General features: G+C 45.9%; 1 long non-coding RNA gene across 1 annotated transcript in view; it reads left to right on the top strand.

The window, feature by feature from the left end:
• The window catches only part of LOC116079590, a 1,707-nt gene extending 315 nt beyond the window's left edge, over positions 1 to 1,392 (top strand). The window contains exons 2-3 of the long non-coding RNA XR_004114056.1: positions 313 to 433; positions 1,269 to 1,392. This is a non-coding gene — a long non-coding RNA (uncharacterized LOC116079590). The remainder of the gene's footprint in view (positions 1 to 312; positions 434 to 1,268) is intronic.
• Positions 1,393 to 11,534: the final 10,142 nt, after the last annotated feature.

Here is an 11,534-nt window from a genome sequence, read left to right as displayed (position 1 = left end):
AGAGGGGGGAGAGAGAGAGGAAGAGAGAGAGAGAGAGAGAGAGAGAGAAGAAAAGGTTACTGGAGCTTAAGCAGGGTCTGGCTGTCACCTGCTAGCGGCTGGTCTGTGTGCAGAGCCTTTTGTCATATTCAAGGTGGTCATTTTAAGTGCATTTTGGCAGGAAAAGCAATGGGGCAAGTCGTCAACTGTATCTGGATACTTAGAGTTGAGAGGCTGTGAGCACCAGGTTTTCCCAGCCCGGCCAGACAAAGGACAATGGCAGGGATTGAAACTAACAGACAAAGACACGAGCCCCTTTCATTCAACTTCAAGGGCAAGTTCTTTTGCTTGGCCAGCAACATTTGGCAACCCTTCACCTGGCTTCTCCCTAGGGAAGATGTCTCTCGAAGGAACCCTTAAAACAGCTTTTGTCACAAGCCTAACCTTCCACAAGGTGAGAAGTCCGGCTTTGCTATTCTCTTCAGGAGGACGGGACACAAAGCTGGAAATAAACCACCAGGGCCAACTAGGGAAATAAGGAGCTTCCCCAAGGACCTGGTCCTCTCTGCCTTCATCCACCCTGGGTATTAACACACGTGACTCTGTCCTGCACTCGTGGGGAGCAGTTCCAGGGAAAGATAGATGCCAGCACATGAACAAAAGGAGAGGGGGCCCATGGCTACACTTGAAAGTTCAAGGCCAAGGGATTTTACTATATGGCAAAAGGGTGAGGAGGGGTTAGGGAGGATGCTACCAGAAGTTTAGCAGTGAGAGTTCTAGCCCCTCCTGTTCCCGGGCCTCATTAGAATGTTCTCCACGGAAGCCAGGGAGATGGCTCAGTGGGTATAAAGTCCTTACCTGTGCATGTGGGAGGCCCTGAGTTAGAGAGCCAGGACCCACTTAAGAGCTCGCATGGTGGCAAATACCTATAATCACGTATTTCTAAGGTGACATTGAAGGAGGAGACAGGAGAATTTCCCAAAAGTTCTTAGACACTCACATTGTACACACACACACCACATACCACATGACACACACCACACACACAAACCACATATGTCACACATGTACACATATCACACACACACACACACCACCACTACCACCACTACCACACCACACTACAGAGAGAGAGAGAGAGAGAGAGAGAGAGAGAGAGAGAGAGAGAGAGAGGTTAGAATGCCTGCTGTCCAATAAAATAGAACCAAAAGTAATGGTCAGGAAAAGGAACATTCATCCATTGTGAGAATTTTTAAGAAAACTACTAAGGCCATTCTTTACCTTTACAGGTTATTTCATGTTCTCTCTGCTTTTGGCTGAAGCAACGTACCTCTGCCTACTACCATTTCTGCTGCTGATTATAAAACCGATTTCTACCTTGAAAAAAAATAAATAAATAACCAGAATAACCTATTTCCTCCAAGATCTTCAGACAGATTTTCATGTTGTAATCAATGGAGTATTTACTGAGCTCCTCCCAGGTGCCATACCCTGTCTGACATCTGTAAATGAATCTGTAGAGATGTAGCTAAGGAAGAGGCGACAGGTAGCCCCGATGTCTGACTTTCCTTTCCATGTCCATATTTCCATCAGTGTGGAGCCCAAGAAATAAATTCCTCAGGAAAAGATCCAGCCAGTCATACTTCCCTGGACCTTTATTTTCTGTGCAAAGAGCCTAACTTGTCGAAGAAATCAGGGCAGCAGCATTTGGCAAAGAATGGCAAATGACTTCGATGGGGACTAGACTTCCTCCATCCCCAGGGAATGGGGGTGTGCTTATGAGCTATGGTGGTGAATTCCACTTATAAAGTGTCCCCATTCACAACAGATTTGGAAGGACCAGTTGGTAGGTGGAACCAATACAAACTGTTCAATCTGCCCAAAACCACTCAGGTTCAGCCATCCAACCGGACATGCCCAGAGACTGTGCTCCTGAACCAGTGAGCCTCCTAGGAACTCCTGGGAGAAAAGACCAGCTTCCCAGGGAGCTCAGTGACAACATGGGGCTCTGTTCTGTCCCCCAGCTTACCTTAGCTATGCATGTACTCTTCCTTTAAGGGGACAATGGGGTAAGCATGCCAAGACTACTTATCCACTGAATGGTCGAGAAATGTTTGCCATTGAAAGCTGTTTCACTTCCTGCCTGATGCCTCAAAGCAGCTCTTTAATTAAGTTAGCCTTTGCTGTTGCTAACACCACTGTGTGGATGCCCCATTCCTCCTGATTTTCATTTTCAGAACTGGGTTACGATAATGGAACACTTGGTTTCTATTGCTTACAATTAAACCACAAGGCACTCCAACTAAGGGGAGGAGTCAGGGATGTCAGCATGGGAGTAAGTGGTACAGAATGAGAGGGCCAGACACTGGGGACAGAGCCAGCAGGCAGCAAGGACAATCTTTTACCCAGCCCTGCAACCTTGGTCTATGGGAAACTGAGTCCTTAGACTTTCCGTAGACTGCACAGCTAGCACCAACCCCCATGAGCAAGGGTCACCTCATCTGAAATGCATCTTTTCTAACTAAGGTCAGCATATGACTTCTCCCAGTGACACACATCAAAAGGAACACCCAGGATAGCTTTATATTCTCCAAACACTGCCAGAGCCCTGTCACTGGGGCCTGCTGGTGGCTGGAAGATCCCGTTGCTGCTAAAATCTGAGTTCTTCTCATTGCTCACAAGTGTCTAGCTTAAAATACAGACAGCTGCTGTATCTTGCATGCTAGCTCTGTGCCAGGTACATGATATACAATGTACACCTGCTCATTTAATCTCCCATGACACACTGCTATCTCTCCTTACAGATGAGGAAATGTAGGCACAAAGTGGCTAAGGGACGTGACCTGGGCCAGCTGCTAACACAACTCTACCCCAGGCGTATGTGAATACAAGCCTGTGCTCCCTGTTCCCAGGATATCATTCCAGGGCTTTCTGGTCTACTGCTACCATTCTGTTTAAGAAGACCCCCTTGCCAGTAGTACAGATGCATTTGTTCTCTCAGCAAACAGTTTGTGAAAGAGCTCCCTCATAGCAGGCCTTGGAGATGAAGAGTTGAGGTACCTAGAGTCTCCTTCACCAGATGAGATCAGGCATGCTCAGGGTAGCATGATCTAGTTTTATTTGTATAAGAAAGGAATCCAGGTCCCTAACCCCTCTTCTTGATCATTTAGTGGAGATTCAAAATCCTACCTATGTACCTCTTATAACACCTCCCTCATCCCAAACTATTTATAAACCATGGTGTGCATCCTTTATCTACCTGATGACCTCTGTTTCCTTGTTCCTTGCTAGAAGAATCCTCTTTGGGTCTGAGAGGCCATTGACCAAGCCCCACGTGCTGGGCACAATTGGTCAAGATGCTGTTAGCATTCTTGATCCTCTCTTCCAGCCTCCCTTGTAGCTAGCAGTAGTATGTCACCCAGCTTTGGCCAAGAGACCAAAGATATGGGATGACTGTATTCAAAACTTTTTTCTGGACAAAATAAGATATAGAGGGTCTCAGAATGTCTCCCCATGCTCCCCCATAGCCTTCATCCTGTGTTTGACAACTAGGTCTGTAATAGTCATCTAAAAAAAAAAAAAAAACAGTCCATTAGAACTGAACACTGAAGTGGAGCCCCAGAGAGAAAGGTTTCTAAGAGATGACATCATGCCCTCCTTTTCTCACCCCCACAGGAGCCACACCCCATACCACCTGTTTTCCTACAGCATCCTGCTTCTTTCATGGGTCCCTGAGGTCAGGAGCCACATCACAGGCCTGAGCACATGTGGGCACTTTGACTGACTACAGGTCTCCTAGAACCAAAAACAATTCCAAGTGTTCAGAGTGACAATTTCACAAGGGAAGGAGAGCCCGCAGATTCCAGGTTTGATGTGGCTTTGACAAAAAGCAACTCAAACCAGTTGAGCAAATCAGACTCGATTTGTGGCCTGCTTTCCTTGACGGCATCTCCTAAAAGCACAGCTTAATGACTCCATGAACAGTTGTGCTTTTATTGGATAAGCGTAGTAAAAGTGTACAAAATAACTCTCTGCTGAAATGGAGAATTCTTTGGCAGCACCTGAACCAAGCTCATTTGTGCATTTTAAAACAATTTGCACTTGGCCTTGTGCTGTGTTGTTCTTGCCCACATTGCCCCAATGGTGCCAGTGCAGGATTACTCTGCAGTGGTACATACACTCCTTGCCAGGACAGCCCCATCACCCATATGCCCTCCTTCCTGGCCAAGTCACCTAACAGCAATGACACTAGTCTCTTGAAAGGGGCACTATGAGGCATGTACGTGACAGCTTCCAAGTACTTGAAGTGCAGAAGCGAGGACCGTGGTGAAGGGAGCAAATAGAAGTTTCCAGTGAACCCTTCTACTAGCTGTCACGTGGTCAACACGTTTTGATGGTGATGATAATGCTGATGATGCCGGAGATACTGCTGGTGATGATAATGGTGTAATGGTGATGCCAATGGTGTTAGCCTTCCTCGGGGCCTCCCTTCCTCACTGGGGACAGTGAGAATGTCTTTGCAATTGTTTATTGCTTTTTCCACTGATCAAATACACCTAGGCTGAGGTGCATCAAATCTCCTGAGTAGATTCAGGGTTGAAAATATGGCTCAGTGAATAATGTGTTTGCTATACAAATAAGAGAACCTATGTTTGAGTCCCCAGAACCCACATAAAGCCAGAAATGGTAGCATTAATTTATAATCAATCCCATGACTTCTACAGTGAGATGGGAGGTATAAGCAGGAAGATGCTAGAACTTGGGGGCCAGTAAGCCTGGCGCACACATGAAATAGCAATAAGAGACCCTGTTTCACATGAAGTAGAAGGTGGGGACCAATTAACACTGGAGGTTGTCCTCTGACCTCCACATGTGCATTGTGGCACACACACATACACATCACAGACAGACAAGAAAGTGAATTCATAGGATATTGAAGAAATGTTCCTGTCCACACAGAACCTAGAGACTCCCATAACCCTCTCTGGTACAGGGCTAGCAAGTTGTAAAATAGAATTTATAAATTTATCCAAAGCTTTCAGAAGTGCATGCCAAAAGCCATCTAGGACCCTTTAGCAGATGGGAGACCACACATACCACACAGATACCTGCAGGAATGCATGTACACACACAAGCTAGTTGCTGTATGAGGATAGTGCTAAATTCTTATTCCTCCTCTCATTTAGATTCTATGTGCGGACTTACTCACAAATTTATAGATGAGACAAGGCCTTAGGAGAAAAAGAGACTGTTTATTGATGGGGCTGGAGTGCCAGCTCAGACTTGGCTAGGTCCACAATGTGTTCCTCTCTGTTATGCCCTCTGGATCCATAACTGGTCCAGAGAAGGAGGCAGATGTTAAGAGTCAACATTCTTACTCTGGCCCAGATGTCAGGGAACAGTGGCTTTGGGGGCCTACTTTTGCCTAAATCCACAGCACTAGGGTGAGGGACCAAGCTCCAGAGGTTTCCATGAAGGAGATCTGAAATGACACATGCTGCATTCTCAGTGGCTGAGTCATTTCTGTTAGTTGAATCAATTGGAAATATTTTCTAGGTCAGACATCATTATAGAAAATTTCGGAGAAAGCAGAGCATTCTGGGAAAGGAAAAGGAAATTGGTTACAAATGTCTCTTGGCCAGGTAGAGCCATTCTTCGTGTCTTGGTATATTCTTCCCTACACACACACACATACACACACACACACACACACACACACACACACACACATATATATATATATATAGAGAGAGAGAGAGAGAGAAACAGACAGACAGACAGACAGACAGGGACAGAGAGAGAGAGAGACGCATGTACACACACACACATACACAATCACACAGACACACAAGTACATACAGCTGTGCATATATTAGTGATGGAGATCCATCCTGAGAAATGGACTTTACACAATTGTGTCTTTGTGTAAACTCCCCAGAGTATACTCACACCAACCTAGACAAAACAATGTCATGGGTCTCAGTTGCATGGCACAGCCCATTTCTCTTAGGCTGTACACCCATACAGCACAGTACCGCACTGAATGGTGTAGGCAGCTGTAGTGCAATGTTAAGTATTCATGTATGCAGCCAAGCTTCTGATGACAAATGCATAAGTAATTTAAGCAGTGGGTTGAACTATAGAGAATGTGACCATGCTGCTACTGGCTGATAGGAATTTTCCAGCTCCATATTAACCTTATGGGCCCACCAGCCCACATGTGGTCACTAGCCAGAGAGTTCATGTAAGAGTCGGTCTCTCTCTCTCTCCTCTCTCTCTCTCTCTCTCTCTCTCTCTCTCTTTCTCTCTCTCTTTCTCTCCTCTCTCTCTCTTTCTTCCCCATCTCTTCTCTTCATGAATTCATATAGATGCCATGTCTACATATATATTTTACATATATATATATATATATTACATCTAATAAAAATAAGATGTTTATTAGATGTAATATATATATAACCCCAGATCCCTATTACATCTAATAAAAAAAGATGTTTATGTTGTAATATTACATGTAAACTATTACATCTATATTAGATGTAATATTACAACATAAACATCTTTCCATATCATTAGTCACTCTTTAAGCTGATTTAATTTTTGTGTGTTTGTGTGCATATGCAAACATGTGCATGCAGGTGCACATGGAGACCAGAACTCAATGGCAGATGATTTCTTCTATCACTTTCCACCTTATTTTTTGAGACAGAATCTCTCACTGAACTTATGCTCACCGATTGGCTAAACTGGTTGTCCATCAAGCTCTAGTAATTTGTCTGTTTCTGCCTGCCCCCCCCACAACACCCCTGCCCCCAGCACTGGAGTTACAGATGCACACCACCATGCCCAGCATTTACATCTGTGCTGAGGAATCTGAATTCAGATCTTTGTGCTTGAAGACCAAGTCTAGATTCACAACTGGGATATCTTCCAAGCCCTTAAATCAATTTTAATAGCTTTAAGATATTTTAGATATATAAATAACAAAATTTATTGTTGATGCCTCTACCTTAGACATTAAAATTGTTTATTTCCCATACATTTAAAAATGGAAATCAGTGCTCACAGACCTGCCCTGAGCCTGAAATGAACTCCTGGGAGTTAAAGTGCTGAGCTGGGATAGAAACATTTCTACAATGCCAACTTGCTATCTGAGAAGACATTACACGTCATGCTGTCTTTGTCCTTTGTTGGATGGGACAGAGAGTGCTGTAGAGTTCATAATAAAGATGGGGCTTTGGCTGGTAGATCTGAGGCCCACCTGGCCACATTCTCTCTGGGGGATCAGTATTTGAAGTGAAGATAAGCTGAGTGGCATATTTAGTGCAACTAGCCTTGGGGAAGAACAGACATAGACTTGCTCAATAGACATACAGAGGCTCTGGGGAGCAGGCCTGCTTCATCTCTAGAATACCCTGACAGGGGCCATCCTCCTGCCTCCGCAGGAAGCTAAGGTCCTCCATCCCATGAAGGTGGGAAGTATAGGTAACCCACAGGGTGACATCTGCCACAGCAATGATGGCCTTAGGACAAGGACAGCATGTTCATTTGTGGTCAGCAGCCTTTAACAAGGAAGAAGATGCAAATTACTTGGTTCAGGGGGTGGGGTACCCCAGGCTGGAGGCAAGTGGGAGCCCCAGGGTGGGGACCCCTTATGTGGCAGTTCAGACCCAACAGTTTTGAGCTACAGACAACAGGATCAGTTTTCCTAGGTTTCTCTGATGTTTTTAAGCATTTCATTATGCTTTCTAAGATGGACCTGACATCCATTCAACCTCACATGTATCTGGTAGCCAGGTGGGCGGTGCTTTTCTTAACTCATGGGGCTTTGGTGTGGGACAAGGGATGGGGATGCCAAGGTGTCAGTTGTCAGATCTCAAGCTCACTCTCAAGCTCACTTCTCACTCACAGCACCAGATTCCAAACTCTCCTGTGTCCACAGGTGCCCAAGGGCTGAGCACAGCATCATTTAGCGGCTATAGCACTTGTGAGCCACTGATTGGCTGCACCATACACTGTACTGAGGGGAGGTGTTAACTCAGCGAGGTTGAGAAACCGCAGTTTCTGCTTCCTAAACATATTATTGTTTACTTAAGATTTGGCTCTTGTTTCCAGAAATTAGCAAATGGAAATGTATTTTGATTCTTTTGCTAAGTGTGCTGGGAATACATAGATCTGCTTTTCCATAATTACTAATCGATACTTAAATGTATGATGATCAGAAATGAAATGTAAGACATTTCTACAATGTTCAAGACCTCAAGAGTAAGTTAGAGGCTGGGAAGATAGTTCAGTGGGTGAAGCGCTTTCTACACAAGCATGAAGATCTGAGTTTGAATCCCCAGAGCCGTCGTAAAAGATAGATGCCATAGCACATCTGTAACTGCAAGCACTCCTGCAGGTAGACAAGGGGCAGAGACAGGAGCTCATAAGCCAACCAGCACATATAGCAAAAAAAAACCAAGAGACCCTGTCTAAACCAAACTAGAAGGTCCCTGACATGTGTCACATGACACAATGGGAGTAGAAGAGTAAATTAGAAGTCTAAAGAACCCAACTCCTGTAAGAGAATCTTCCTCTCTGAGCACCTAGCCAGCCATCTACCAGCAAGCGTAGCTACCAACTACCAAACGCATACATTCTTGGCATGCTGTCTTAAGACTGTGCAAGCTCTGTGATGTGGGTAATATTGTTTTTCCCATGCAGACAACTTTTTTATTGTGGTAAAAACTCTCAGTATGAGATTGCCCATGTTAACAGACATGCAAGTGTTCAAGAAATTACTGCTCACTAGAGGTCCAATGTCTATAGTTTATACATTCAGCTTCAGGGAACCTTCCTGCCCGCTCCCTTCTCTCTTCACTTCCTGGTGTCATTCCATTCATTGAGGCCGTGAATGTGGTTACTTCCAAATACCACAAGTACATGAAATCATATAGTGTTTGTTTTCTGCAACTGGCACATTTTACTTAGTAAATGTCCTCAATGCTTACCAGTGCTACTGTCTAGTATAGCATTTCCTTCTTCTTGAAGGCTAAATAATATTTCATCGTTTGTAGGCACCATGTTTTCTTTATGCATCCTTCTGCCAATGAACACTTATTAGGACTGTTTCTATTCTTTCCTATGTGGGCATTGTGATTGAACCCATTAGACAGATGAGTTAATTGAGAGTCAGAGAAGTCAGGAAGCCCTCAAATTCAAATAACCTTGTCAAACCTGCCCTTAACTAGCTCTCTACCTCCTCCCTGCCTGTGGCTTATATACCTCAAGCTTCAGCGGCCACACAGAGGGAAGTTGCCAGAGTCTCCTTTCTCTCTGTTTTACATGTAGCCTGCAGATCCTTCCCAGGCTTGCCTGCAGGTGCTAAATGTGAAGGGATCCAGGCCAGGCTAAACCATCCTATTTTAAAGGCCCATTTCCACCATTCCTCAGTGTCTTCCTCCAACCTGCAGTGAAAACACACAGGGGAGGGGTGTAAACTTCTTGTTGTGTGTGGCCGGGCATGTTTTGTACCAACAGGGTCAGTTTCCTTGGGCCGACAGGTGCTGAGTAGAGTGATATCCTAGCCAGAGAGAGTGGAGTGGTGAAAGAGAAACAGTAGCCAATTAGGACAGTTTTACTGCCCGGAGTCCCAGCAGGAGAATCTGGGTCATCCCCGTGGAGCAGGGGTTGGCTGGGAAAGATTCAAGCGAAAGGAGGTGCTATTGTGGTATTAAGACCAGACTGAAGAAAGAAAGAGACCAGAGGCCATGTTAGGCACCTCTGCGTCTCTGAAGGGATGGGTGGGCTGAGACAGTGTGAGTCACCTGGATGACCCACCTGCAGTTCTTCCTGTCCTGAGACAGGAGTATTTACCCCACCTCAAGTGAGGCAACTAGTTGCCAGGCTCCTAAGGACCCATGTTGTTGGTTTTCACCTCAGCACTAAAACACAACATGAGGACTTGGGTGAGGAGCCCTTTGCGATTTCTCCCTTCGGATTAGGAAATGCACCCAGGAAGGTTAGTTAGAAGAGTTCAAATGAAGAGTCTGTTGGGTGAGCAACCGAACAGCCTCACTGTCCCCTTTCTTGGGAGCTTACCAGACTTAGCAGGAAGTCCCCTTTATCCAGACCACTTCCCAGCATCAGAAAGAACAGGACATCCTGTCCCCATAGCTCTGCAAGGTCAAATCAACGAGCGGCATCTCTGTCCCCTTTTCTCACCAGAGGCCAGCTCGGCCTCCTCATCAACATTCTGCCGGCTGGGTGTCGAAGCCGAAGCTGCGGGGAACTGAGAAGTAGGTCACCCCACAGGCTAGGAAGGCTGCTGTGTGGTTTCAGCTAACTAGGTTGCTGGAAAGCCCCCCTGCCCACAGTTATCCCCTGAGTCACCACCTCACGATGAGGCGGCAGACTGACTCTGTCTGCAGCTCACAGGGCTGTGCTGTGTGGGGCATGGAGAAGGAGGGGAAGCCTGTCTCGTAAACCAAATCCAACAGGGTTACTCGCTGGCGACTTTCGAGAGCCTTCCAGAAACTAGCCTTGGTAAAGGAGCACTTGGAAGCACTGCTGGAGAGGACTCAGCCTTTGTCCTAGATCCCCAGTATTCTGACAGAATCCAAGCACCTGGGCCACAGGAGCTGGACGCAGAGGGGGCCCAAAGGCCTGGGAGGTTTCAGGTGGCACAGATCAGGTGTACAGAGAGGGAAGCCTGGGACCAGAGGACATCAGGGTAAGAGCCACCCATAGCTAGGTGGCAGTTTAGATTCCCCAAGCAGAGTTAGAACGAGGGAGGAGGTGAGTGCAGTATTCATCCTCTTGGCCCCATGTGGTTTTTGTTTGATTGATTTGGGGGGGTTGTGGGGAGTTTTGTTTGTCTGCTTGCTTTTTTTGGTTTTTGTTTGTTTGTTTTCATTAATTTATTTATTTACTTTTACATCCCAATTAAAGCTTCCCTATCCTCCTCTCCGCCCAGCCCCTCCATTTTATTTCCCCTCCCCTCCCCCTTTCCCCTCAGAGAAGGGGAGCCTTCCCTTGGATATTATCCTACCTTGGCATATCTAGTTGCAGTAGGACTAGGTGCATCTTCTCCTAGTGAGGCAAGCGAGGCAGCCCAGGTAGGGAAAGGGACTCACAGTCAGACAACAGAGTTATAGACAGCCCTTGCTCCTGCTATTAGGAGTCCCACATGAAGACTAAGTGGTACATCTGTTACATACTCGTAGGGGGCCTAGGTCTGTCCTATGCATGCGCTCTGGTTGGTGATTCAGTCTCAGTGAGCCCCGATAAGGTCTATGTGTTTTGTTAAGGAGGAAGCATTTTACCTGAAGATGCTGGAGATGGTCTGGGTATTTTCTGGTAGGAAAATACGTCTAGATATCTATTTTAGAAAGCTGTCTCTGGGGCTGGGCAGTCCATTCAATCAGTAAAGCACTTACAAGATCTGAATTAAATCTTCAGAGCCCATGTAAAAGAAAAGGCATAGTGGTATGGCTCCTATTCGTAATCCCCATATTGGGTAGACAGAGACAGGCAGATCTCTGGGACTTCCTATCAGTCAATCTAGCCTACTT

This window comes from Mastomys coucha, unplaced genomic scaffold, assembly GCF_008632895.1.
Source record: "Mastomys coucha isolate ucsf_1 unplaced genomic scaffold, UCSF_Mcou_1 pScaffold6, whole genome shotgun sequence".
In the NCBI taxonomy this organism is placed as follows: domain Eukaryota; kingdom Metazoa; phylum Chordata; class Mammalia; order Rodentia; family Muridae; genus Mastomys; species Mastomys coucha.
Note: the sequence above shows the minus strand (reverse complement) of the source record. Positions and strands in the feature narration are given on the sequence as shown.